Raw genomic sequence first — 27,457 nt, 5'->3', positions numbered from 1 at the left:
CACAACTGGGGAGTAATGGAAGTCATCACTTGGGAAAGGGGCTCACAACTTTGAGCTAAAACCATTTCTCCAGAAACTGTGGCTGATACCTGGAAAAACAAAATACTTTCTACATAATTACCTGACTTTTTCATTCTTCAATTAGTGAGTAAATGTCATATACCAGAAGTTAAGCAAGAACTTTAACCTGAAAAGTACTTAATTTGAAAGAGGTATTAATAAATACTTTTGGTGTTTTGAGATAATGTCTCAGTGTGTCCTAGGCTGGCCTAGAATTCACTATGTTATGCAGGTTGGCCTTGAACTCAAGATAGTAAGTGCTCCTTGTCAGGTTCCCAAGTGCCAGGCTTATAGACGTGAACTACTACACATGATTTGAATCTATTGCTTTATGGTCTACTATTGATTATGATGCTCTGGATTTCAGGGTGGACAATAATTCCATTTTATAGATACTGTTTGAGTTGATTCTAGACGCATATTCAAAGTGTTTTTATGAACATGATCTTTGGAGCAATTGAATGTCTTATGGTTATTGTTAGTTTTTTTTTATTCTTACGCTTCCTTTATTTAAGAATAATGTTTTGAATTTTTAGATAAATGGGTGGAATTAGAAGAGATCACATTGAGTGAGATAATCCAGATTCAGAAAGACAAGGATCACATTTGCTCTCATCTGTGGCTCCTAATTCCAAAATTTCAAGTGTAAGTATAAAACCCTGCATAGGTATTGAAAGCAATAAAGTCAAAGGGACTGTGGAGGCTGGAAAATGATAGTTTTATGAACCTGACAGAATGTAGAAGTGCCTTGGAAGAAAGTCTCTGTGAACAGGTTGGCCTGTGGGTATGTCTTCAAGGGACCGTCTTAAATACTTCAATTGATATGAGAAGTTTCAGCCTAAAACCTAAGAAGCCTAAAATCCTATATCATTCCTTGGGTTTGGGTCCTGGACTGTACAGAAGGAAGAAAGTGAGCACACATGCATCAGTTGCTCTTTTCTCTATACTGAGGATATAATTTCATGTGACCATTTCCCTCAATCTTTTGTTGCTGCGACTTTGCTGACGTAATGGACTATATACTACATTGCTTTTGTCCCAGGGAATTTTATTGCAGCAATGCAAAACAAAATTAGGACACATGGTGTTGTTAATATACTATTGATATTAGCTAATATAGTATTGATTAATATAGTAATATTTAATACAGTGTTGATTAACATAGTATTGATAATATTGTGGAAATATGATAAGTATCTGTATATCTTTAGGTCACTTTCTATCATCAATATCTATTTCTCTGCTTATTTAGAGGAGGCAAAGAGGTATTCCTACTAGTACAGAATATAAAAGCAAAACTATCTGTAAAATTATATTTACTATTGTGAGTGAATAGCAAAATTATATTGTTTAGCATACTTTCTTTGTGTTTCAAACACACGTTGCTTTTAAAAATCAGGCTATAACCATAATATGCATATATATTAAACTTACTGGGGAAAATGAAATTAAATGTTAATATTAGCAAATATTAAATATCATGTACAATTTTTGGTGCCTCTGATATTTTTGTGTAAACACTTAGAATTGAAATCTGGAGACATGTAGACTCAATTATTTATAGGGAATCTCTTTGATTTCTGAGCTTACAATGATTAATGAAGTTATTTTTTAATAAAAATATTAAACATAGTTTTACATTTTTACTTAATCATTAAATAAGTAAATTACTAAAGATGAAAACACCATTTATACTGGAAATAGAAACTTTAAAAGAATTGTAAATAAGCAATAGTCATAGAATATAGTCACCAGTGTTGGATCTCATGTTTAACCAGGAATGATGGTGCTCATATGAAATGCAAGCTGTACCAGAGGCTGATGGAGGATAGCAAAGTTGGGGCCAGTTTCGACAACTTGGTGAGACTCTATCTCAATTTTTTAAATATATTTTTTATTAGGTATTTTCCTCATTTACATTTCAAATGCTATCCCAAAAGTCCCCCATACCCTCCCCCCCCCACTCCCCTACCCACCCACTCCCACTTCTTGGCCCTGGGGTTCCCCTGTACTGGGGCATATAAAGTTTGCAAGTCCAATGGGCCTCTCTTTCCAGTGATGGCCGACTAGGCCATCTTCTGATACATATGCAGCTAGAGTCAAGAGCTCCGGGGTACTGGTTAGTTCATATTGTTGTTCCATCTATAGGATTGCAGATCCCTTCAGCTCCTTGGGTACTTTCTCTAGCTCCTCCATTGGGGGCCCTGTGATCCATCCAATAGCTGACTGTGAGCATCCACTTCTGTGTTTGCTAGGCACCGGCCTAGTCTCACAAGAGACAGCTATATCAGGGTCCTTTCAGCAAAATCTTGCTAGTGTATGCAATGGTGTCAGCATTTGGAGGCTGATTATGGGATGGATCCCTGGATATGGCAGTCTCTAGATGGTCCATCCTTGAGACTCTATATCATTTTTAAAAAAAAATTAATAAAATGATCAAATAAATAATAAAATTATAAAATGGGACTAGATATGTAACTCTGTGGCAGAGAGCTTACCTAGGACAGATGAGGCCTGCCATTTTCCTGGAGCTTTAGATGTCAGAGTTGTGTTATGGGGTGCTGAGCACCCCACAATCACTTATTCTTGCATTTTTGACAAGTTCCAGTTTGGTCAGTTGGTTCCATTTGAACAAGTTCTAGACAAGGTCTCTGCAATGGTCTCTTTTCCCGACACAAAAAGATGCTTGTTTGGTGAGGAGCGAGAATTCCATTTATTTGTTGTATAAAGGTGAGTATTTAGAATACAGCTAGAAATTATATTGGCTTAGGAAAATGCTAACAGTAGTTCTCCTTCAAGATCTATGACCTTACTGCTCTTGGGTAGCTGGCAAGATTTACAATCCCAAGCATGAATTTTTCTCCTATCAAATAGGCCTTAAATTCAATTTAGCAGCTTTTGCTTACACACAAAGTCAATATATCATGATGGCACCATTCAGGATATCTTGCTGGGCTCATCATCCTTCTTGTAGTTTATAGGTGTTACAGCTGTGTGGGAATATTAAGTTGCTTGCTTTTCCGTTTGCAACTTACATAGTATCTTTGGATACTGGGAGAGCTGGTCTGTAGAAAGGAGCCTTCTAGTCAATTCCAGCTTGACTCTTGCTGTGTCTGAAGTACCGGGTGTCCTCAGCAATAGGTTCTGATTTTCAGGTTCTGGGAGGCACCAGCAGCTTATATCATGTTGGGAGTTTCTTGGACTCTGCTGAGCAAGAACTAGAAGGAAAGTATGTTTCTTATGTCTAGCCCCGGGGATGTTCTTTTAGATAATCTATGAGTCTTTGGAGGGCATTATCATCCTGTGGGGGCATATCTCTAATTAAACTACATCTATGTATTACAAAATAATATGTTTTCTATATTTTTTAAAAAACATCCTTAGTGTCGTATATTTTTCTTTTCTCCATTTCCCTTCATATTGCCTTCCTCCCGTCTCTCTAGTTTATGTCCTCTCCACTTTCCCCATGTCTTCTTTTATAAAGCCTGTGTTGCACTATCTCTTTCTGAAGAGCTCCTTAAACACACCTCCTTCCATGGTCCCTTTCTACTTTCATGACTCTACAAATAAGGGAGAAAAGGTGACATTTTTCTTTCTGTGTCTGTTTTAATTCACTTAGTATGAATGTATTCTAGTTCCACCCATTTATGTGAAAATTGAATGCTTTCATTTTTTTATTTACAGTCAAATAGAATTCCTTTTTGCATATGTGCAATATTTTCATTATCCCTTATTCAGTTAAAAGAGGATTAGGATGTTTGCATTTTCTATAGGTTATGAGTGGCAACAAATGTAGCCAAGGAAACATCTGTGGAGTAGGATGCCTATCCCCCTCCCTTTTATTTGAATCCTCCAAACTGGTTTCTACAGTGGCTGCCCGAGTTCCCAATGTAAAAACACATGGACATAAGCCAAGGTAAGCTGGGTTATAACACCAGGAAAATATACAAGCAGAGCTTCGGTGATAGTAGACCAATTAAGCACAAGTTTCTAAAACACATGCAGAGATGTTATAAAATCCCATGTATTTTGTTTAGAAAACTTATTTATTCACTTTACATACCTATCATAGCTCTCCTGTCCAAGTCTCCCCCTCACACAACCCCTTCCCCCTACCCTTGTCCTCTGAGAAGGGGGAGATGCCCCTGGGATCACCCCAACCTGGCACATCATAGATTTTACAAACAAAGATTTTTTTTTTTAGAAAATCAAAGCATACCTACAGTAACCACATGGCTCCATTGGCTGAAATGAACTCTATTGTTGTGTGGCTCAGAGACAGGAAAGAAAGGCAACGGCAGTGCTTCTCTAAGAGAAAGTTCTCGGAGACAGGCCCCAAAGACCTGCTGGCACAACAGAAAGGTAAAGATGTGAAATTGGATCCCAAGAAATGGAAAGGGAGAGAATAGAAGAAGGAGATATCAGAGGACAGGGTGGTACAGTAATATTCCTCAGAACTATGGGAGCTGCCTGTCACAGACCACAGAAGTCATCGTAGTAAACAGCAAAGGCTGATGGAGTCAGAAACACACATGTGCTGGGGAGGTTGACGTTAGGTGTCTGTTCAATGAAACACCAAGTCTTGGACAACTTAGATGCAGTTGAAGGAAATGGATAAAAACTCTTGGGGAAAATTTCCAAACTTCAGTGAAGTGACATAATCCATTTACTTAGAGAAGAGGTCCATGAAGGAATGGATTGCATTTGAATGAGAAAGGTAGAGGGAAGGCCTGGGGTTTACAGTGACTCTCCAGAGAAAGAAGAGATCCAAAGTCCTAGAAACAAACAACAGACAAGGGGTCTGCTAGACCTGAAGCAACATATAAAGGGATGAGGATAGATGCTCTCACCACCTTCTCCCTGACGAAGCATGATTGGCTGTTAGTGAGCCTTGGGATCTCATACGGGATTATCTGAGAGGCTAAGTTCTGTCTCAGCATCCTCCCATCTTTCCTGTTCTTATGGGCACCACCATGAAAAATACTTTTGTCAGAGGTGGGGTGGTGCCAGTAAGGAAAAGCAGATACGGAACTGTAGTCTCTTTCTCTGTTAGGGCTCAATTGCCCAGTGACATTATCATTGAGCAAACTGAAAGAGCCAGGGGTCAAGTAGAGAGGGTGATGTGGGGGGCAGCCATAGCAGCAATACATCTGAGCAATGCTGAGTTGATCCATCAGATGACCTTTTTCTTCAGAGAACCATCTGGTTCTCATTAAGCATACTTTTTACATAGACAAGGGAACAATGAGTTCTTAACACCATCAACGAGAATATCTGCTGACCTGGAGGAACATCTGCTAGGAAACCTGTGCTCTATACCACGAGCTTAGGAAAGTCACACACAGAACTCAATTAAGCCTGAAAAAAAATCACAGCATGATGTCTTTTTTATAAGAACTTAGGTTTTCAAACTGATAAATCATAACGTATTGGGAAACAGACTGTTAACACAAGAATTTTCCAAATATTTGGGCACATAATATTTTACAATAATGCTCAATAAATGATAAACAGAGTGTTGTCTGGCTTCCGCGTGTTTTTTCCTAGCCAAGTGTATTGGAGCCCAGTGACAATAATTTTTTTTAATCTTTTTTCTTAACGGCTTTGGCTGTTGCATCAGGTATTATGGCAAAGCTGAGCAAATAGGGAAGAGACTATATCATTTTCAAAGCAAAGAATAAGTCCTACCTGCTGCAAAACTGGAAAGTGTGCCAGCTTCTGGTTTCTACCACTAATTAAAATGTGTTTCATAACTTGCCATAAGGATTATTATGCCTACAGTAATATCTGTGACTTATGATTCAGTTTAGTTGTATTATTCATTAATGAGGAATGAATCAAGGGTCACACACATGCTAGGCAAATAGTGCACCACTGCATCCACAACAGCCTCATGACACATCTTTAAATATTTGCTCAGAGACTTCTGATTTATGAAAGCAGACCCTCAGAGGCTCCTGAGCATTGCGGTCCTCTCACCTTAACTCAGAAAATCGAGCAAAGGAAAACACTGATGGGTGACTCAGCCTTTTCAGGCTGCTTTCAGCAGGAGCTGCCAGAATCTCTCTCCCACACAAGAAGAAGCAAGCACCTGCATCCTAAAACTAATAAGTCAATTGCCAAACAGAGCCTCACACAGACACAATAACATCACTGACTCCGTGTAGGTCTGTAATTGATTCGTTGTTTAAAACTTTGCTCCTCTAAATACATCTGATCCAGTTCTCAGAGCACAGCCTCATAAAGAGCTGACATAAACACCAACTGGCTGTGTGTTTCCTCCATTAGGGCAGCTTGAGTATAAGTTGGGGGATCTATGCTATTCCTTCTCAGGGTCAGAATCATTACTGAGCTGTCAGTCATAGGAGCAGTGCCAAGTCAGGATATGAGGCACCACACAGAGGAATAAAGTGGTAATATTTCTGTTGTGGCCTTTTATGAGATATGATTTTTCAGACAGTATATAAAACAGAAGTTTAGGATTGCCCATAGGCTCCTATTGCCCTTCAAACTCATTCTTGGGAAGGATTTGCTTCCAACATACTCTCTGATTGGTAGTAAACCTATATCACCATTTGTATGCTCCATCTTTGTGCTGATTAGTTGACATAGCCTACATCTAGACTCAATGATGCCAAAGAAATATAAAATATAATGTATGACATTGAGGAATGTGCCTCAGTGATTACTGGGACAAGAGACTTCTGTTGTTTGTCACCACTGGCCAACCAGAACCTAAACTCCCCCCTGACTAACTTGTCAGGGGAAGCATGTCAGTGACCTATCAAACACAACAGATCAAGTTTACTCTGCTTACTGTTGGGCTGTGCATAAATCGGTGCAGCAGTGGATGGACAAATTGTCATAGCCTGAGTCACAAGACAGAAAACTCCTTCCCGAGGTGTATTAATTTTACCCTTACAATAATAGTACTCACGTAGACATGCATCTGTGTCCACAAATATATCCAGTGTATAGTTAAGAACCACTTCTCCCAGATTTAAAATGCAGAGACAATTGTCCTGATATTCCTTTCTTGACTATGATGGATAACTTTGTCAGTTTGAATTATAAGTTGTCTCTGGCATTAGTGAGTCAATCTGGAGAATATTTTGAGAGATGTTTAACTGGGGGCTGGGGGACAGGAGAGCAACTCTTGAGTGTGAAAGGCACCAAATGTTGGGTGTAGCCCAAGTCTGAATGATTAGGGGGAATTAGGTTGACCTCTTGAAGCATGTGGTAATCCTAAAGATTGGGGGAAAGAAAGCAGAAGAATGGAGAGTTCTAGGCCAGCCTTTGCTACATAGACACTTTGTTGCCTACCTGGCTGACACAAGATACTTTATTACCCCTTCCCATTAAAAACAAGAGAGGAGCAAACATGCCCTGTGTGAATGCTTGGTGGCTCACACTTGTAACTCTATCAGCCATCAAGTCGAGGGGAGGATTGCTGTGAGTTCAAGGCTAGCCAAAGGTTCATAGTGAGTTCTAGGCCAGCCGGGGCTACAGATTAAGACCCTGTCTAGTAACGCCAAAATGTACCAAAAAATACAGATGGAGAAAAAAGGGTGTAAGTTTAAGGAGAAGAATGAGGACAAGGAGGAATGGGGGAGGAGGAGGAGGAGAGAAAAGGCAGCTGTGCACATTTCTTTGTTTCCATGCTGCAACATGGACCTCGCTGCCCCTTCTGCTGTGACCTCATTGCCATAATGTGTAGAATTCTGCTGTACTCTCAGGGAGGATGAATCTCTTTCCTCCCTTAGGCTAATCTTTTATTCTTGAGATTATAATTTAATGACTATAATTGTCCCTGCCCTTTCCTCCTCACAACCTCCAGTGTTTCCCTCCCCATTCTCCTCAAATCCTGGTCTCTCCTTTTTACTAACTGCTGGAGAGATATCTCAGTTGCCAATGCTTTCAGTTTGTCAAGTATATGCTCACATCACTGAGAAAAGTATCTACTACACAGGAGGCTCCACCATGCTCTTCGCGGGTTACACAGAAAAGCCAACCCTGGACAGCACCTTGTGTGTAAACAGTCTACAGTACTTTCCCATCATGTGTATATACTTGTGTGGAGCACTTGCCAGCCTTTGTAAAGAGAAAACGAAGTGGGTACCCCAACCCCATTCTGGCTATCAGCTTCTCCTGAGTGCTTAATAGTTGTGCAACTCCCTGGGTAACCTTTTCCTCCAGAGAACAATTTAGAATGGCAGTTGGGGATGAAGCATGGCTCTGCTACTGCAGGGGAGAATGGAGGTAAGTCTTTTCCTCAGCTGCTCTGTCTCTCAGTCCACTTCTCTAAGACACACAGGATATTAACATTGCCTCCATGCTAGCTTTGGTTTGGCGACAAAAAGGACACCTTGGTTCACCTGAGATGTAGAAATAAGTATCTGGATCAAAAACTGAAGGCAATTCCTGCTCAGAGGAGCCACATCTGGTGTGCAGGAACATCAGAGCCTGTAATTGTGAGCATTTAATTTGCCTGCAGATAATTACATGCATATGTAACATCCGTCAAAGTCTGCTTGGGGAACACAATTTGGACTGTTTGTGCCTCCTTACTTCCAAATAGGGAAATAACAAATCAATGGCCAGTGAACATAGAAAACAATAGCTTCACTGGTGATAACCAATGATCACAAGTTGGATACCATTCTGTATTTTCCATAGTGCAATGCTGAAACATCTGAAACATCTGAAACCTGTGCAGTAATGTTTGCCTAGAGCTTTGAGAATCCCTTTTGGGAAAGAACTTGCCAGGCTTCAAGTTTATTATATGTCAGAATTGAGAACTCCAATCACTATTTTGTTTACGTAACTAAATCAGGTACTCACATTTCTTAAAAATTCATTATCCATTCATACTTTTGAAACTTTGTCTTCTAATATCTCATTGTTTTATTTGTAAATTATTACTTAATCTTTTTAAATTCCTATTTTCTTCTGAAAAATAAAACATGATAAAAATTAAAGCTAGAACTTTCAAATCAATCATAGACCTACAACCACTGAACATTCTCTATGTACCCTTATTGTGTACATAGAAAAATCTATATTATTGCTGTATTTTGCATGAAAATGCCCTCCCCCTAGGCTCTTATTTTTGAATATTTAGTCATCAGAGAGTGGCATTCTTGAATTGTCTTAGGAGATTTGGCCTTTTGGAGTGGGTGTGGCCTTGTTGGAGGAAGCACGTCACTAGAGGTGGGCTTTGAGATTTCAAAAGCCCAAGGCCATGTCCTGTGTCTGTCTTTATTTCCTGATGCCTGCAGATCTGGATGTAAGACTTTCAAGCTAGTACTTTTCCACAGTGTCTTCCTGTGTGCCACCTTGCTCCCTGATACCTGATGATAATGGACTAAACCTCTGAAAGTATAAGCAAGCCCAATTAAATGCTTTCCTTTATATGAGTTTCTGTGATCATGACATTTTCACAGCACTGGATAAGACACTTGGTCGCAGATACAGAGTTTTTGAGCTTAATGAGATTCTTCTTTTAATGTCATTTTATTCCTGACATGAGATTATTTACTATCTTTTATTCTTTCATTTTCTTGTTTGTACATTTGGCCTTTACTTCATTCATTGCATAAATTGCAAATTAATTTTGTTAGGCATATTTTGAAGTGTAGACATATGAATGCCTGCTATCCTATTATATGTCATATTTTACTAAGTTATTATCTACATGAATATGCAGAGGTATAAATAAAGAACATATAACTCAAGGTATTTTTGTACACAGCTGGATGAGAAGGGAAATATACCCATGGAATGACAGGACTGTTCCATTCTTTAAAATTCATTCATTATTTGTTCACGTTACATACCAATTATCAGATGCCCCTCTCCTCCCAGTAACCTCTCTTGCAAATCCTCCCCCATTCCTTCCTCCTCACAGCTCCCCCACCCCCCCATCACATCAAGTCTCTGCAAGGCTAGGTGCATCTTCTCCAACTGAACCCCGACAAGGTGGCCCAGTCAGAGGAATGGGATCCGCAGGCAGGCAGGCGGGCAGGCGGGCAGGCGGGCAGGCGGGCGGGCAGCAGGCAGGCAGGCAAGAAGGCAAGCAGGCAACAGATTCAGGTATAATTCCATTTTTTTTTTTTTTTTGTAAATCTTAAAAAAGATTCTCCTCTCTCCCCCTCTTTCTTAATTTGTTTGTATGTGTATTGTGGGCTGCAAAAGTGGAAGAAGATCCTGAGGAGGTAGTGATCTTAAGGGAGAAGGCAAAGAGATAGAAAGAAAGAAAGACTAATGGAACACAGGCGAGAATGACATTAAAGCAGAATGGGGCCCATATTAACAGTCATGTCCACAGACAAGTTTATTTTTGCCATTTTTTTAATAATTCACATCTTTTAAATCGTTATTTTTACTATGTAATCTTTGAAAAGTTAAGAATTGCTGAGTGAAGTTTTTGCTTCAGGTCAACAAGTAAATTTCTTTATTGTAACTAACACACAGTTCCTTATGATATCACGTGACTGAGAAATATGTAAACCATGACACCGCAAGACTGTGCCCACTTCAGGATAAGTGAAAGGCACTTGAGAAATATGCAGCTACAGGAGCATTTGAAGCTGGCAGTTTCTTTCTGCAATCAGAAAATTTAACCTTTCATGTGAGAGATAGACTCTTTCCACCATCAAAACGAACATTCTTCATTGGGGAGTCACAGCTGAGAGAATTCTGTACAAACAGACCCTATTGAAATGAGCCTTATCTTCCTTCATCCAGCCCATGTTCTACTTATCTTTCCAGAATTGTTGCTCTCTGTTCAAATATAAAAACAGGTTTTTTTTTTTTTTTTGGTCACTTCCTTGAGTCTTTGTTTATGAAACTTTTGATAATGATTTTGGCATTGGATTTATAAGACAGTTTAGGGAGAATATAGGCCTACATTATCATTTTATTTCCCTCAGTAGTACCCGTTTTGTTGGGGGTATTTTAAAAACATAATGCCAACAGTAAAATTTATTCCAAGCATTTTTAAAATTAGACGTTTCACCTAACACCTTTTACACTTTCCAAAACTGTCTTCCTTGTCCAGCAGCAGAGTCTAGTGTTGAGAGTCTAAGGCTAATTAGGCACGCCCTGCACAGGTGTGGGATTATTTTAGGACATAAAAGCAGGGGAAGTGGCTAAGTAACTGACAACTTGGCTGCTTACATCCATCTCTTCTCATGAATGGCCAGTGTTTCTCAAGTTACTCGGCTAGAACAGGGCTTGGGACATGAGGGAAGACATCAAAACCAGATTTGCCAACACAATATTTCACTGACTCAAACAAGGAAAAAAAAAGTAAATGTGGATACAGATTCTCTCTCTCTCTCTCTCTCTCTCTCTCTCTCTCTCTCTCTCTCTCTCTCTCCCCTCCTTCTTTCTCTCTTCCCCCCTCTTCCCTCTCCCTCCCTCTCTCTCTCTCCCCCTCTCTCCCTCTCTCTGTCTTTCTTTTCCCCCTCTCTCTGTCTTTCTTTGTGTTTGTGTGTTTGTCTTTCTCTTTATGACTGTCTGTCTGTCTCTCATAGTGATCATAGATACCAAAATAGTTGCTTTAGATACTTAATATTCTTGCAAACTGATTTTACCTCTTGACATTAGAGCATAACCTAGTTGTCATAGCAACCAGAGAGCATTAAAAAAACCAGTTTTACATTAGCTTTCCACTGAAATTAAGAAGTACAAAGTCATCCTCAGAATATTAGAACAGGTCATGTTATCATTACTCAAAACATTTCTTGGAATGAAATAAAAGGATTTATAAACAATGGGACTAGGGGGAAAGAAAGGCTGGTTAACCATCCTTTCAGTCACTCCAAACCTGAACTCAGTCGCTGTCTGTTTAGGATCATGGTAGAATCTGAAGGCACTGATTTTGGTGTTGAAAAGAATCTCAAAATTAGTCCATCTATTTCAGACCCCGCCCTAACCCATTCGCAACCATGTAAGAAGGCTCTGATTAACACGTTCTTTCTATTGCATGTGAATTTCCATCACAACTCAGTGATTCACATGTGATGCACATGTGATGCCATGTGATGCCATGTGATGGCAAAGCTAAAGAAACTAATAAGGTAGAAGCTTACAACATTAGAATTTGGGCATTTGTGATAGTTTTAATATGTGTTTTGTTTAATAATGAGAATGAGATTTTCTCTCTTCCCATATCTTTGTTGATAATGGACCATTTGTTTATATAATGATGTCATATTTAGGGATATTTGGTAATCAAGGAACAATAAAGAAGAGAAAGCTTTGTATTGGGTCACTAACTGCTGAAGACTTGTCTGGGCTAAGCATACTGATGTATTTATTGTTAGATAAATATTAATGAAAATGGTATGATTACAATGACTTTAGAAAAGATAAACTGACTTCCAAGTATATGACAAAATGGTGTAAGTTCACTTTTTTCTTTCTTCTCCTCCCCCTCCTTCTAAATATCACAGGAACATTTCAAGAATCAATCATCAAAGGACTCCAAAAATGGAAGGATGAAGTTGTCATTTCAGGGAAATCAAGACAACACCACTGTGAGTTCCTCAGAATTTCTTTTTATCTGATGTGTATTCATTCCTGCCTAGGTTGTAGAAATTCCTATAGCCAGGAAGTACCAATGGGTATAGAAGACAAATGAATAAGCAAAGGAAGCTCCATCGTTTTGGCCAAAAGGCACTGCACAGACAGGAAACACAACAAAGACATAGTGGGGAGATGTACTCTGATCCAATGGCATTGGACAGATGGGAGGCACCTTCTAAAGACCAGTGGGAATCTAGCTGAGACAGAACACAGTGAGCAGGCTAACTCTGGCCAGAGTTCTCAGCACTTAATCTGACATTGAGGATTGAGGTCACAAACATTGCCTGAGAACTTCCAGGTAGGCCCAAATAGAGTGACTGCCTACTGAAACTAAATAGGTTAAAGACTCTCTTAACATGATGTTCCAAATGTCTAGGCTTGACTCAAGAATCACCCTGGAAGACAAGAATGGTAGTACATAACTATTGTCTCTGAACTTGGTATACTTGGTAGGAGTGGCACACATTTGAGGTCATATTGAGATACTTTTAGTGAGGTTCTGTCTCAAAATAGAAACAACAACAACAAAAAAATCACTTTCATACCAAGATCCATAACAAACAATCGGAACGATAAGCTAAGTGAAATAAGCCACAGACAAAAAGTTAAATATTATACGATCTCACTTTTATAACAAAGTTCTTCTCATAGAAACAGTTAGTAGTGTGGTTATCAAGGGATAAGGGCTGAGATAACAGAAAAAAAAATATTGGCCAAAGGGTGAAAAACATCAAATTATGCTATGAAGATGTTCTGGGGATCTTACGGGTAGTGTGGGTGGTGATGGGTGTGTTAATCTGTAGTAATTTTTAATTGATGCATATTTGTACCTTGAATGTCTACAATTTTAAAAATTTTTTTTCAATTCAATATTTTGTCACAAAAAATGGATAAGGCATATCACTGTGCTTTGATACAAGAGCATATGAAAGTTAAATATGAGCTTATAATTTTAGGAGCTATGCCAGTCCCTCAACAATAATGAAATCTATATGTACTATAGATTATCTTTCCATGGGCAAGTACTTAATATCAATGATATGCTAGAATTTTTTTGGTATTTATTTCATTTACATTTCCAATGCTATCTCAAAAGTCCCCCACATGCTCCCCCACCCACTCACCCACCCACCCACTCCCACTTCTTGGCCCTGGTGGTCCCCTGTATTGAGTCATATAGAGTTTGCACGACCAATGGGCCTCTCTTTCCACTGATGGCCGACTAGGACATCTGATTCATATTCAGCTAGAGACAGGAGCTCCAGAGGGGTACTGGTTAGTTCATATCGTTGTTCCACCTATAGGATTGCAGATCCCTTTAGCTCCTTGGGTACTTTCTCTAGCTCCTCCATTGGGGTCCCTGTGATCCATCCAATAGCTGACTGTGAGCATCCACTTCTATGTTTGCTAGACCCCAGCATAGTCTCACAAGAGACAGCTATATCTGGGTTCTTTCAGCAAAATCGTGCTAGTGTATGCAATAGTGTCAGCGTTTGGAAGCTGATTATGGGATGGATCCCTGGATATGGTAGTCTCTAGATGGTCTCAGCTCCAAACTTTGTCTCTGTAACTCCTTCCATGGGTGTTTTGTTCCCAATTCTAAGAAGGGGCAAAGTGTCCACACTTTGGTTTTCGTTCTTGAGTTTCATGCGTTTAGCAAATTGTATCTTATATCTTGGGTATTCTAAGTTTCTGGGCTAATATCCACTTATCAGTGAGTATATATTGTGTGAGTTCTTTTGTGATTGTGTTACCTCACTCAGAATGATGCCCTCCAGGTCCATCCATTTGCCTAGGAATTTCATAAATTCATTCTTTTTAATAGCTGAGTAGTACTCCATTGTGTAAATGTACCACATGTTCTGTATCCATTCCTCTGTTGAGGGGCATCTGGGTTCTTTCCAGCTTCTGGCTATTATAAATAAGGCTGCTATGAACATAGTGGAGCATGTGTCCTTCTTCCCGGTTGGAACATCTTCTGGATATATTCCCAGGAGAGGTATTTCAGGATCCTCTGGTAGTACCATGTCCAATTTTCTGAGGAACCGCCTGTGATGGTTTGTATATCCTTGGACCAGGGAGTGGCACCATCTGAAGGTTTGGCCTTGTTGGAATAGGTGTAACCTGGTTGGAATGGGTGTGTCACTGTGGGTGTGGGTATAAAATCCTCACCCTAGTTGCCTGGAAGTCAGTCTTCCACTAGCAGCCTTTGGATGAAGACATAGAACTCTCAGCTCCTCCTGTGCCATGCCTGCCTGGATACTGCCATGCTCCCACCTTAATGATAATGGACTGAACCTCTGAACCTGTAAGCCAGCCCCAATTAAATGTTGTTTTTTTTTATAAGACTTGCCTTGGTCATGGTGTCTGTTCACAGCAGTAAAACCCTAACTAAGACACCGCCAGACTGATTTCCAGAGTGATTGTACAAGCTTGCAATCCCACCAACAATGGAGGAGTGTTCTTCTTTCTCCACATCCTTGCCAGCATCTACTGTCACCTGAATTTTTGATCTTAGCCATTCTGACTGGTGTGAGGTAGAATCTCAGGCTTGTTTTGATTTGCATTTCCCTGATGATTAAGGATGTTGAACAGTTTTTCAGGTGCTTCTCAGCCATTTGGTATTCCTCAGGTGAGAATTCTTTGTTTAGCTCTGAGCTCCATTTTTTAATGGGGTTATTTGATTTTCTGGAGTCCACCTTCTTGAGTTCTTTATATATATTGGGTATTAGTCCCCTGATTTCAGATAGGTAAAGATCCTTTCCCAATCTGTTGGTGCCCTTTTTGTCTTATTGACGGTGTCTTTTGCCTTGCAGAAGCTTTGCAATTTTATGAGGTCCCATTTGTCAATTCTCAATCTTACAGCACAAGCCATTGCTGTTCTATTCAGGAATTTTTCCCCTGTACCCATATCTTCGAGGCTTTTCCCTACTTTCTCCTCTATAACTTTCACTGTCTCTGGTTTTACGTGGAGTTCCTTAATCCACTTAGATTTGACCTTAGTACAAGGAGATAGGAATGGATCAATTCACATTCTTCTACATGATAACCGCCAGTTGTGCCTGCACCATTTGTTGAATATGCTGTCTTTTTTCCACTGGATGTTTTTTGCTCCCTTGTCAAAGATCAAGTGACCATAGGTATGTGGGTTCATTTCTGGGTCTTCAATTCTATTCCATTGGTCTACTTGTCTGTCACTATACCAGTAGCATGCAGTTTGTAATCACAATTGCTCTGTAGTACAGCTTTAGGTCAGGCATGGTGATTCCACCAGAGGTTCTTTTATCTTGAGAAGAGTTTTTGCTATCCTAGGTTTTTTTGTTATTCCAGATGAATCTGCAGATTGCCCTTTCTAATTCGTTGAAGAACTGAGTTGGAATTTTGATGGGGATTGCATTGAATCTGTAGATTGCTTTTGGCAAGATAGCCATTTTTACTATATTGATCCTGCCAATCTATGAGCATGTGAGATCTTTCCATCTTCTGAGATCTTCTTTAATTTCTTTCTAGAATTTCTTTTATACAATGAAATTTAGGCACATGTATTATGACTATAGAAACTTACTGTGCATTATGCAAACACTCATTGTTTTTATTACTACATAATTATTCAAGTTATAATATAGTTTTATTTCTTAGAAACAAATAAAAGACACTCTTATAAGAAACAAAAAAAGCAGCAAGAACCTACCTTAAACATTCTTTAATCCACAGGGTATTGGAGGCAGGTTTGTACATATACTTGCAAATATGTGCATGTAGTGGCTAGTGGTCAACCTTAAGAGTCATTTATTCCTCAGGGATCATTCACCTTGTTTTTTGAGACAGGATCTCATTGGTAGGGACTTTACCAAGCAAGCTAGGTTGACTGACCAGTGAGCCCAAGAACCCACCTGGCTCTGTCTCCCCAGTACAAGTACAGGCTACCATGCTTGGCTATTTCACATAGGATCTGAGGTTGAAAATCAGGTACTCTTATATGCAATGAAAGCACTTTTACTCACTGAAAAAAAAACTACCTTGATATTCCTTTCCTTGAGGATAAAATGGGGAAGAAAACCAAAATACACACTGCATTCTTTGTATTTTATGACAAGAGATAGTTATTGGTAATAGCCCTGGATTTAGTAACTAAAATTACAGAATTCCAGTTGAATTTCAATTTTAAACACACAAAGTCATTTGATAAGATATTCTTACATTAAGATGTGTTAATCTTTTCCCCCAAGCATCAGGGAATGTGTTGAAAGCAGGGAAAGAATGATTAGAAAACTAGGGAGGCTGATGTGAAATAATGTCTTTTGGATACAACAAGGAGGTGGCATGTATGAACTCCCAATGATATAGTTACCTGCATAAGAATATACCAATATACATTCTAGTATGAACTGGGGAAGGACAATGTTCCATCCTGAGTTGAAGCTATAGGCAGTCCATGGCTGCTGAGGGAGGAAGACTCAGTTTTCTTCAGAGACATGACCCCTCATTGTGATACCTATACTTAAATACATATGGACGGTACTAATTGGACCTAGTACAGGATATAATTAATACATACTATATACTATAGCATATAAAATATAATTAATATATAATACATAATGTGTATGCATGTATATGTGTGCTCGCATGCAACTTAGAGGAAGAGGATGGGAATTTGGGGTTTAAGAGCGGAGTATGGGGACATGGAATGAATTGAGGAGGAAGGAGGAGAGGATATGTCAATAAAAGAAATTATCAATAAAAGAAACTAAAAAAAAGGTGTGTCTGAAATTAAATTTTAGTTGGGTATCTTATATTTTTTCTTTCATTGGGGTCATCCATATTAATGCATATTAATCAGAAAGATAGTTAGGAATATGTGCGCAGCCTGAAATCCCAGCTTTACCATTTAGGAGCTGCATTATTCCAGAGAATCTCCAGTGTTTCTTGTTCTTTGTTGTTTCACTTACAGGTTTTTTTTTTTTTAATATTTCATAGAGAATCTTTTCAATTTAACAGGCACTTTAAACTGTCTTCTCTATAAAACTCACAATCACTCAACAATTCTACAGGCCAACACAATTTTATTATTCTCTTTCATCTATTCAATAGGCAAAAAAGTCTTTTATTATTCTCTTTCATCCATGCTTTCATACCTGAAAGACTGGAGAGTGCATGAAACCCCTGTGACTTTAAATGACTAAGAAATGAGGTCTGGAGTCCAGAATCTAATGACACATCTTTGACGACAAATATCCTTTCTAGTGACACACTTGTAGGTATATAAACTGGCTGTATGATTGTTTCATCATCTATTAAGATCTCTATGCTGTTGTCAAATTTTTGTCATGAGCTTATTTATTGTATTCCTAAACATATTTCTCTCTGTCTGTCTGTCTGTCTGTCTTGCTACCTTTCTGTCTGCCTTTCTTTGTGTATGTTATGAGAAACAATGAAATACTGTGGAACCATGGATGTTGTAATGAAAATTATCTTTTCCTTATTATTATATTTTATATAAATAATTGTGTTCATATAGGCATCTCAATATTACTTTTCAGTATGTGTTTGGAGATATGAAGTGGTATAATGGATATAACGAAATTGATATTCTAGAACCACAACATATTACAAACAAAATACTAATTTTTAAAAAATATATATTGTTTTCATATAATATATTCTTATTGTAGTTCCTCCTCCCCAAAGTCCTACAAGATTGTCCCCAGCTCCCTGCCCACCCAAATTCACATACTTCCTTGGCATCTAAAAAACAAAAGAAGAAAATAAAAAAAAGAGAAAATAAAAATAGACAAAACAGAATAGGACAAAACAAAACAAAAAGTGATTAGAAATCAAAGTTTAAGATACACATATGGACACAGAGACACTCACATTGGCAAACACAGAAATCCCATTAAAAACATAAAATTTGGAACCATAAGCAAGAGACCTGTAGGATAGCAACAATAACAAAACATATTCTTTTTTTTTTTTGAACTTTGGAAAAAGGATTTATTACACTTTACAACTCTCTGATCACAATCACTAAGGGAAGTCAGAGTAGGAACATGGAGGCAGGAACTAAAGCAGAAACCACAGGGGGACACTGCTTTCTGGTTTGCTCCTCCTCATGTACTCAACCTCCTTTCTTATAGCACCCAGGATAACCTCCCCAGGATTGGCTCTACCCGAAAAGGGCTGGATCCTCTTAGATCAATTATATTAATCAAGAAACTGCCCTGCTAATTTGTCTCCAGGCAAACATACTGGAAGCATAACAGAACATATTCTAAGTTCATTTTGTGTTAGCCATCTACTGCTGGCTACAGAGCCTGGCCAAAAGAATGGTTTGTATACCCAGTGACACTTTGTTAGATAAAAGTAATTTTTCTTTTTCAAGGAGTGGTTGTCAATTGGACATAATGTCTAGGTTAGCCATGGAGGCTTGTATCTATCTCTCCTCTTAGCAGTGGAACCCCAACTGGCCTGGAGGCCTTTTATATGCTGCCACTGTCTCTGTGAGTTCATAAGTGCATTGGTTCTACTATACTCAGAAGGCCTTGTTTACATGCTGTCTTCTATCACCTCTGGATATTATAACCCTGCTGCCTCTTCTTCTGAAGGGTTCCCTGAGCCCTGAGGAGAGGGATTTGATGGAGACTTCCAATTTAGGACCAAGTGTTCCAAGATCTCTCACTTTCTGTACATTGCCCAGCTGTGAATCTCTGTATATATTTGCTGGGGATAGCATACAATGACAGGTACTGCCTGTAGTAGGCCAGGATGGAGACATCTCAGTAGTTTGCGGCAGCTCTTTGTAGCAGTTGTTCCCATTTCTCCTAACCTTAGCCCTGGACATTGGCTGTATATAGTTCATTTGTGCTGTCTCCATCCTGCCCTACTGCAGGCAGTCCCTGTCATTTTATGCTGTCCCCAGCATATATTCCTATCTGTTACAGAAGGAATCTTTTTCTGATGATGGCTGAGCAAGACACAGATCTATGAGAATAATGTCCTTAGGAAACAATAATATTTGGTTCCATCTCATGGAATGGGGGTTAAACACACTCAAGTATTGGTTGGTTAGTCCCACAAGCTTTGTGCTACTATTGCAACAACATATCTTATATGCTGGTGACAATTGTAGATTGGAGATTTTGTAGCTGGGTTGGTGAGATAGATACCTTTCTCCTTTGGTAGCATGCGGAGTTCCCTCCAGTACCATGATCACTAGTCAGTAGAGGTGAAGGCTCTTGGGAGGCACAAGCTTGTTTTCTCCGTGTTCAATGAGTTGTGTGGGTGTTATCAAGCAAACAATAGCCTTGGAAATAGCCAAGGGAGTACCCATGAGCCTTCTTTGACCCAAAATTCAAATAAACGTAAACCATTTTCAGAGTCTTCATTTGGTGACAAGAACTGTTCAGTTTGGGCACCATGACCCCAGGTATTTTGTGGTTCTATATGGATCATCATTATATGTATATATTTTAGGAAGCTTTTTCTGTGTTAGGTTTCCATATACCCCCAAATGGCCCTTAGTTTTAGCCATCCCTTCCCATATTCCCTTCCTCACTACCCTCTCTGTGCCCCTACTCATTTGATCCTTTCATTCCAGTCTGTTCCCCCATCTATCCATCCATCCATCCATCCATATTTTATTTCTCAGACACCTAGTTTGATGGTTTTTCTTTTCTTTTTTCTTTTGTTTCTTTTTTCTTTCTTTCTTTTTTTTTTTTTTTTTTTTTTTTTTTTTTTTTTTTTTTTGAGGCAGGGTTTCACTGTGTAGCTCTGGCTGTCCTGAAACTCACTCTGTAGACCAGGCTGGCCTCGAACTCAGAAATCCTCCTGCCTCTGCCTCCCAAGTGCTGAGATTAAAGGCGTGCGCCACCTCTGCCTGGTTCAGACACCTAGTTTGAGTTAATCATTCCCCTAGTCACTAACCATAGCTAACCTCTGAGGTTATATGAACTGTATCCTGCTTATAGAAGACATAACAATTGACATTCACATATAAGTACATAAAACATACCATATCTGTCTTTTTGAGTCTGAGTTACCTAACTCAGGATTTTTTTTTTCAAGCTTGATCCTCAAGTTGTGGCTCAAGAAGAAGGGGATGCCCAATATTCCAAGAGAACACAAACATTTCTCTTTTTCTTTTTGCTATTCTTCATGTCACACACAAGATTTTATTAAAAAGCATTATGAAATTAAATGTTGACTTTAAAAGAATAGCACACCTAGAAATAACTTGGAGGCCATATCTGTGACCAAGTTTTCTAGGATCTGATAATAAAAGCATTGGCCATAACAAGAAATAGATTCACATTGTCAAAATTACATCTGTCTTCCTCAAGGAACAGTGCTAAGAGAATGGAAAACCAAGGGATAGAAAAGCTATTTTGAAATCATACACCTGGTATAAGTTAAAAAATTTCTCAATTTGCCCATAATTTATATCTCAGCCCTTATGTAGCTGCCCTATGAATTTTGCTCAACTTTTACAGTCAGAGGCCGAGTTGGGGAAAATGTTCTTACTTCATATTTCCCAGAACATTACAAACATTACAAACAGCCCACAGACCACCTCCATTGCACTAGAACTGAATTTCTGTGTTCATACCTGGAAACAAATAACCATGGCTGCCACAAGATGCCAAAAATTGTGCTAAGTACAGATGTATAAAATATTATTCATTATTCAGGGAACCACTGTGTGGTTGCACAATTCATGCTAATCTTCTAATAATAGAGTGGACGAATTCAGCTTCTCCCAAACTTGCCGTGCCATATTCTCATTTGTATGAAAATAAATACCCTCGCATTTACTGTACCACATAGTTCATTTATGTATTTGTCTGCTGGACTCTCTGACCAGATGAGCTAAATAATTATATTTCATGTAATTCTATGCAAATAACCATTTCAAATTCTAACTTTAAAATAGGATTTAAAAGCATTATTTTGCATGATATATCTTTGTGCTTGTGCTCGTTAATTTTGTCAACTTTCTAGAGTCACCTGGGAGGAGGGAATCTTGATTGAGGAACGGCTTCCATCAGATTGGTCTATAAGCTTGTGTGTTGGGGGCATTTTCTTAATCTTTGGTTGATGTGGAATGGTGCTCCCAACTATGGGCAGTGCCATCCTGAGAAGGTGGTCCTAGTTTATATAAGAATGCAAGAAGGGAGATGACCTAGTCGGCCATCACTGGAAAGAGAGGCCCATTGGTCAGGCAAACTTTATATGCCCCAGTACAGGGGAACACCAGGGCCAAAAATGGGAATGGGTGGGTAGGGGAGTGGGGGGAGAGGGGGTGGGGGACTTTTGGGATAGCATTGGAAATGTAATTGAAGAAAATACGTAATAAAAAAAAAAAGAATGCAAGAAGGGGCTCTTCCTGTAAGTGGCCAGAGGTGACCTGTGAAGATGGTTCGCTACTCTCTTGACCCAGAAAACCCCACAAAAGTATGCAAATCAAGAGGATCAAACCTTTGTGTTCACTTTAAGAACACCCGGGAAACTGCCCAGGTCATCAAGGGTATGCATATTCGCAAAGCCACCAAGTATCTGAAGGATGTATGCCCCAGTACAGGGGAACGCCAGGGCCAAGAAGTGAGAGTGGGTAGGTAGGGGAGCAGGGCGGGGGGGGGGTAGAGGGGACTTTCGGGATAGCATTTGAAATGAAAATGAAGAAAATATCTAATAAAAAATTGCAAAAAAAAAAAAAAAAAAAAAAAAAAGGAAGAAGAAGCAGTGTGTGCCACCCGGTGGTATAATGGTACTTGTGCACCGGCCAAATAGTACGGCTGGACATGGACGGTGGCCAAAAAAGAGTGCTGACTTTTTGCTGCAGATGCTTAAAAATGCAGAGAGTAATGCTGAATTTAAGGGTTTAGACATGGATTCTCTAGTCGTTGAACATATCCAGGTGAACCTAAGATGCGCTGACGAACCTACAGAGCTCATGGCCAGATTAACCCATACATGAGTTCTCCCTGCCATAGTGAGATGATCCTCACTGAGAAGGAACAGACCGTTCCAAAGCCAGAAGAGGAGGCTGCACAGATGAAAAAGATATCCCAGAAGAGACTGAAGAAACAAAAACTCATGGCACGGGAATAAGTTCAGCATAAAATAAGCGCAGATAAAGAAAAAAGAAAAGGAAAGGAAAGGAAAGGAAAGGAAAAGAAAGGAAAAGAAAAGAAAAGAAAGAAAAGGAGAAGAAAAGAGAAGAAAAGAAAGGAAAAGAAAAGAAAAAGAAAAAGAAAAGAAAGAGAGATGGCCAGGGCAGTAGTACGTGCCTTTAATCTCAGACTTAAGAGGCAGTGGAAAGTGAATGCCTTGTGAGTTCAAGGCCAGTCTGGTCTACATAGTTAGTTCTAGGCCAGCCAGGGCCACATAATGAAATTTTTGTGTAAAAAGAGAGAGAAAGCAAGCTGATCAGACAGACCATGGAGGCTCACATAGTAAGCTGCACTCATGCTCGTCTCTGTAGCAGTTTCTCGCTCCAGGTGCCTGCCTTGATTTCCTGTTTTGTTTCCTCACATGATAGACAGTGATGTGGAAGTGTAAGCAAAACAAATCCTTTCTTCTCCAAGTTACTTTTGGTCATGGATTTTATTTCAGGAATAGAGAAGCAAAGTAGGAGAGTACCTTAAAACTAAAAAATAACATGAAGTGCTTCCGTGTTGGCTAGGTTTAGGTCTACTTGACACAAGCTAGAAGAGGGTGTCTTCAGTTGAGAAAAAAATTTCGAACAGAGTGGCCCATGGGCAAGCCTGTTGTGCATTTTCTTATTTAGGGATTCATGTGGGTGGGCCTAGCCCATTGTGGGTGGTATCAGCCCAGGGCAGGTGGTCCTGCATACTATAGGAAAGCTGACTGAGCAAGCCAGGGGAGGAAGCTATTAAGCAGCATCCCTCCATGGCTCTACATCAGTTCGTGCCTCAAGGTTTCTGTCTTGAGTTGCTGCCCAGGCTTCCTTAGATGATAGAGTACGAAGTGTAATATGAAATAAAACCCTTTCTTCTCCAAGTTGCTTTTGGCCATGGTGTTTTATCACAGCAGTGGAAGCACTAAGACAGCTTCCTTATAATATATTGGCAAATTTATTTAAAAATGACATATACATGCATCTGAAAGCAATCACTGTCAAATGAGGCTTATTAATGTGTATTTCATCCCTTTGAAGTAGTCAATGCTGTAATTTTTAATTTACTCACAGAGTTGCACAAACCACTACTATCAATTTTTAAGTAAAAAAATAAAATTTCAGAGCCAATTATAGTCAGTCACCTGTTTCTTCTCGTTTACTATCTATCCTCTTATGAATTCATGTACAACGTTTTTTGGTCTTTTGAGATCTGATTATCTTTTGATTGTGGTTATTGTTGCTGTATTGCTAATCTTATTTTTCCTATTATTTATTCTCTCAAATACCTTCATCACAGTTTCTCCTAGATCCCCTCCTCCCAGCCCCTCCCTGCTCCTGTTTTCAACCCCAGATCCACTGCTCCTCCTGTCTACCTGTTCAGGAAAGATCAGTCTTCCCAGTGATATCAACTGAATATGGCATAACAAAGTTCAATAAGACTAGGAGTAAAACCCTTATAGTAAAACTGGCTGAGACAGCCCAGTAAGAGGAAAAGGGTCCCAAGAGCAGATAAAAGAAGGAGAGACACCACTTTATTGTGACTAACAAACACCCCCACTGTTAGGAGTTCCACAAGAACAACGTATGTTTTGCTTAACATCTTTCTGGCTTCTCTGCTAGAAAGATAAAACCTCTGGAGCTACTATTCTCTTCTCTACTTCTGTGAGTTCAATGATTGTTCTACTATATATATGAGTGAACTCATTCATTATTCACTCTTATGTGTATTTGTGAGCATTTGTTTGTGGGGGTGGGGGTGGAATGAAGGTTAGTACTTTTGGAAACCAGAGGTAAAATTAGGTTGTCTTCTTCATTATTTTTTTTTAAATTTTTGCCACCTTTAGTTTTGATACTGGGTCTCTCATAAAACCTAAAACTCGTGGCTTTGGGTAGATAACTAGCCTCCAAGTCCACTTGTCTGTGCCTCCCCAGTCCTGGTATCACAGGTATTCACCAGCACACAGCAATTTTATATGGAGACTGGGGACCAAACTCAGGTCTTCATACTTGTATGGCACATTCATTGCAGGTTCTTTACTAATGGAATGTTGTCCCAACCCCTTGGCCCCCAGAGCTGTTTTTCTGCTATTGTTCACCAAGGAACAAAATTGACAACAGCCTCTCAAGGGAAATGACACAGAAGTGACAATGTAGTCTTAGGGTATTGTGTGTTTGTTTGAGACACCATTCTGCTATATAGCCCAGGCTGATCTCAGACTCACCATCCTCCTGTTTCAGTTTCCGGAGTTCCTCACCATGGTCATGTTCCCCAACATGATCTGGTAGAAGTAATTTTTAATTTTCAAAATTTGAAATATTGTCAGAAATGGAATAACCCATAAAATTATTTCTTGTATTTCTCATCGAGTGTGTTTATATTTGTATTTAATTTTAACTTTTGTTGTCTTTGTGAGATTAATATAAAAGATTTGTTATATATATATATATATATATATATATATATATATATATATATTTCTATGCTCAGAACTAATTGAAAAATAAGATGTGAATGACAGTGAGATTGGATTTATCCCTGGTAATCTAGAACCAAAACCTTTTAAAATACTTGACTCCTACCTAAAAACTAGACAGATTTACAAGAACAGCCTCTGAGTTTGCTGGAAAATCAGTGCCTTCACCAAGTTTCAGCACAGGACAGGTCTACATTAATTTATGGCCTAGAAAAAGCCAGAGTTTATAAAGCCCGCCAATCCTTCTTCAGAGGAAAGGGAAAGTGAGCGAGAGAGATGAGATCAGAGTGTTACTCTCAAGTCAAACTTTTCTTCCATGGAGTTGGGAAACTAGTTGATTATTTATTATTATTATTATTATTATTATTATTATTATTATTATTTTATTATATTTAATCATATTTACAGTCTAGTCATTATCCCTCTCCCAGTACACCTTCTGACAGTTCCTCATCCCATTCCTCTGCCCCCTCTCCAAGAGGATGTCCTCACCCCTGCCAGGACTCCCCACTCCCTGGGGCTTCATGTCTCTCTCAAGAGTTAGATGCTTCTCTCACTGAAGCCAGACCAGACAGTCCTCTGCTGTATGTGTGTCGGGGCCTCATAGCAGCTGGTGTATGCTGCCTGGTTGGTGGCTCAGGGTCTGAGAGATCTCAGGGGTCCAGGTCAGTTGAGACTCTGATCTTCCTATGGGGTCACCCTCCTCCTCAGCTTCTTCCAGCCTTTTCCCTAATGCAACTACAGGGGTCCCCAGCTTGACTCCATTGGTTGGATGTAAGTATCTGCATCTCATATTTTCCATTCCAATACTCCTCTAGGCCTTTGCTCTTTGAACATACGTGACTTATCCTCTAATTAAACTGATGGAAAAGCAAGAGTATAGTTATATTCTGTCACTGGATCTTATTGGAGGTAGCTTTCTTTCAGCATGTTTGAACTTTTTACCTTGCTTTTTTGAATCCTTTTTTTTTCTGGCAGTAAAGTTATGAATTGAGTGAACTATTTGGCCTCTGTGTTCTTTTGTAAGCTAGGTTCCATGTGAGCCAGATGTCCATTCACAAGCAGAGACTTGTGCTCTCTAGATCGAATATTACACCATGTGTTTGCTGTGAGTTTTGATTTTTATCATCCAAAGTTTATCTATGTTGCTCAACATCATGTGACAGAGATTCTAAAAATATTAGATCACTTAAAATGGCAACAATATGGAGATGCCCCAAATATGGGTGACATCTCTGTCCCCTTTATATATATTCCAAATGAAGGAATCGATTCCAAGGAAAGTAATAAAACCCAATTTTGCTCCTGTTCCAAATTTAATTAAAACCCTAAAAGCACACATCATGTTTACTTGCTTTCTCTAATGTTTCCAAAGCACTCCAAATTCTTGGATTCCATCAATTTAATTCAGATGCTACATTCTGGATAACATTTTACTAGAGTTGGTATACTGATTTCAATGGCTCAGAGATCATAGGCAACTTTCTCAAAATGTCTTTCTCACAGGCAAGTAAAGATCAGGACTTAAGAGATTTGGTTTAGATAGTATTCGTTCATTCAATTTATTTAACAAATGTGTACTGGGTATGTTTTCGAAAATAAATGTATAGATTTTAAGACAATTGTCCTGTGTCAAGCTATTATCTCAGAACACAATAGAAAATGTTGGCAAAGCCCATAGTAACAATTGTATGGTATTTGATGAAAGAAGATGTGATGTTTAACTAGTCACCTTGGACACACTGAGAATCAGTTAAGAGACAAACCTCTGGATATGCCTGTGAACAGTTATCTATATTAAGTGAACTGAAGAGCCACCCTTACTATGGGCAACACCATTTCTAGGGTGTGGAGTCCAGATTTAATTAAAAGAACAATGAGGTCTGAGCATCAGAATTCACCTCTTTGCTTCCTCACAGTAGACACAGTGTGACTAGCTGCCTCAAGCTGCCTCAAGCTGCCTCAAGCTCACATTGCCTTAACCTCTCTGCCAAGATAGACTGCACCCTTGAACTAAGAGCAAAAGTAGACCTTCCTTCCATTGCTTTTCTCAAGAATTTTGGCAGAGCAACATATAGCATGTAATGCAGAGGGTGCATGAACAGAACTTTAGCTTCACTATTACCAAAGATGTAATGTGCAATTGTGAACACTAGAGGGGAAAAATTTCATTTCCATGGGTCCATTATGG

At 39.2% G+C, this 27,457-nt stretch overlaps 1 long non-coding RNA gene across 1 annotated transcript in view; it reads left to right on the top strand.

The window, feature by feature from the left end:
• Platr21 (pluripotency associated transcript 21) overlaps positions 1 to 27,457 on the top strand; it is a 117,513-nt gene that overhangs the window by 78,060 nt on the left and 11,996 nt on the right. The window contains exons 15-19 of the long non-coding RNA NR_045455.1: positions 597 to 705; positions 1,839 to 1,920; positions 3,834 to 3,976; positions 4,265 to 4,422; positions 12,519 to 12,602. This is a non-coding gene — a long non-coding RNA (pluripotency associated transcript 21). The remainder of the gene's footprint in view (positions 1 to 596; positions 706 to 1,838; positions 1,921 to 3,833; positions 3,977 to 4,264; positions 4,423 to 12,518; positions 12,603 to 27,457) is intronic.

The sequence above is a fragment of the Mus musculus genome, chromosome X, assembly GCF_000001635.26.
Source record: "Mus musculus strain C57BL/6J chromosome X, GRCm38.p6 C57BL/6J".
Classification (NCBI taxonomy): domain Eukaryota; kingdom Metazoa; phylum Chordata; class Mammalia; order Rodentia; family Muridae; genus Mus; species Mus musculus.
This window is presented reverse-complemented; position numbering and strand designations above follow the sequence as displayed.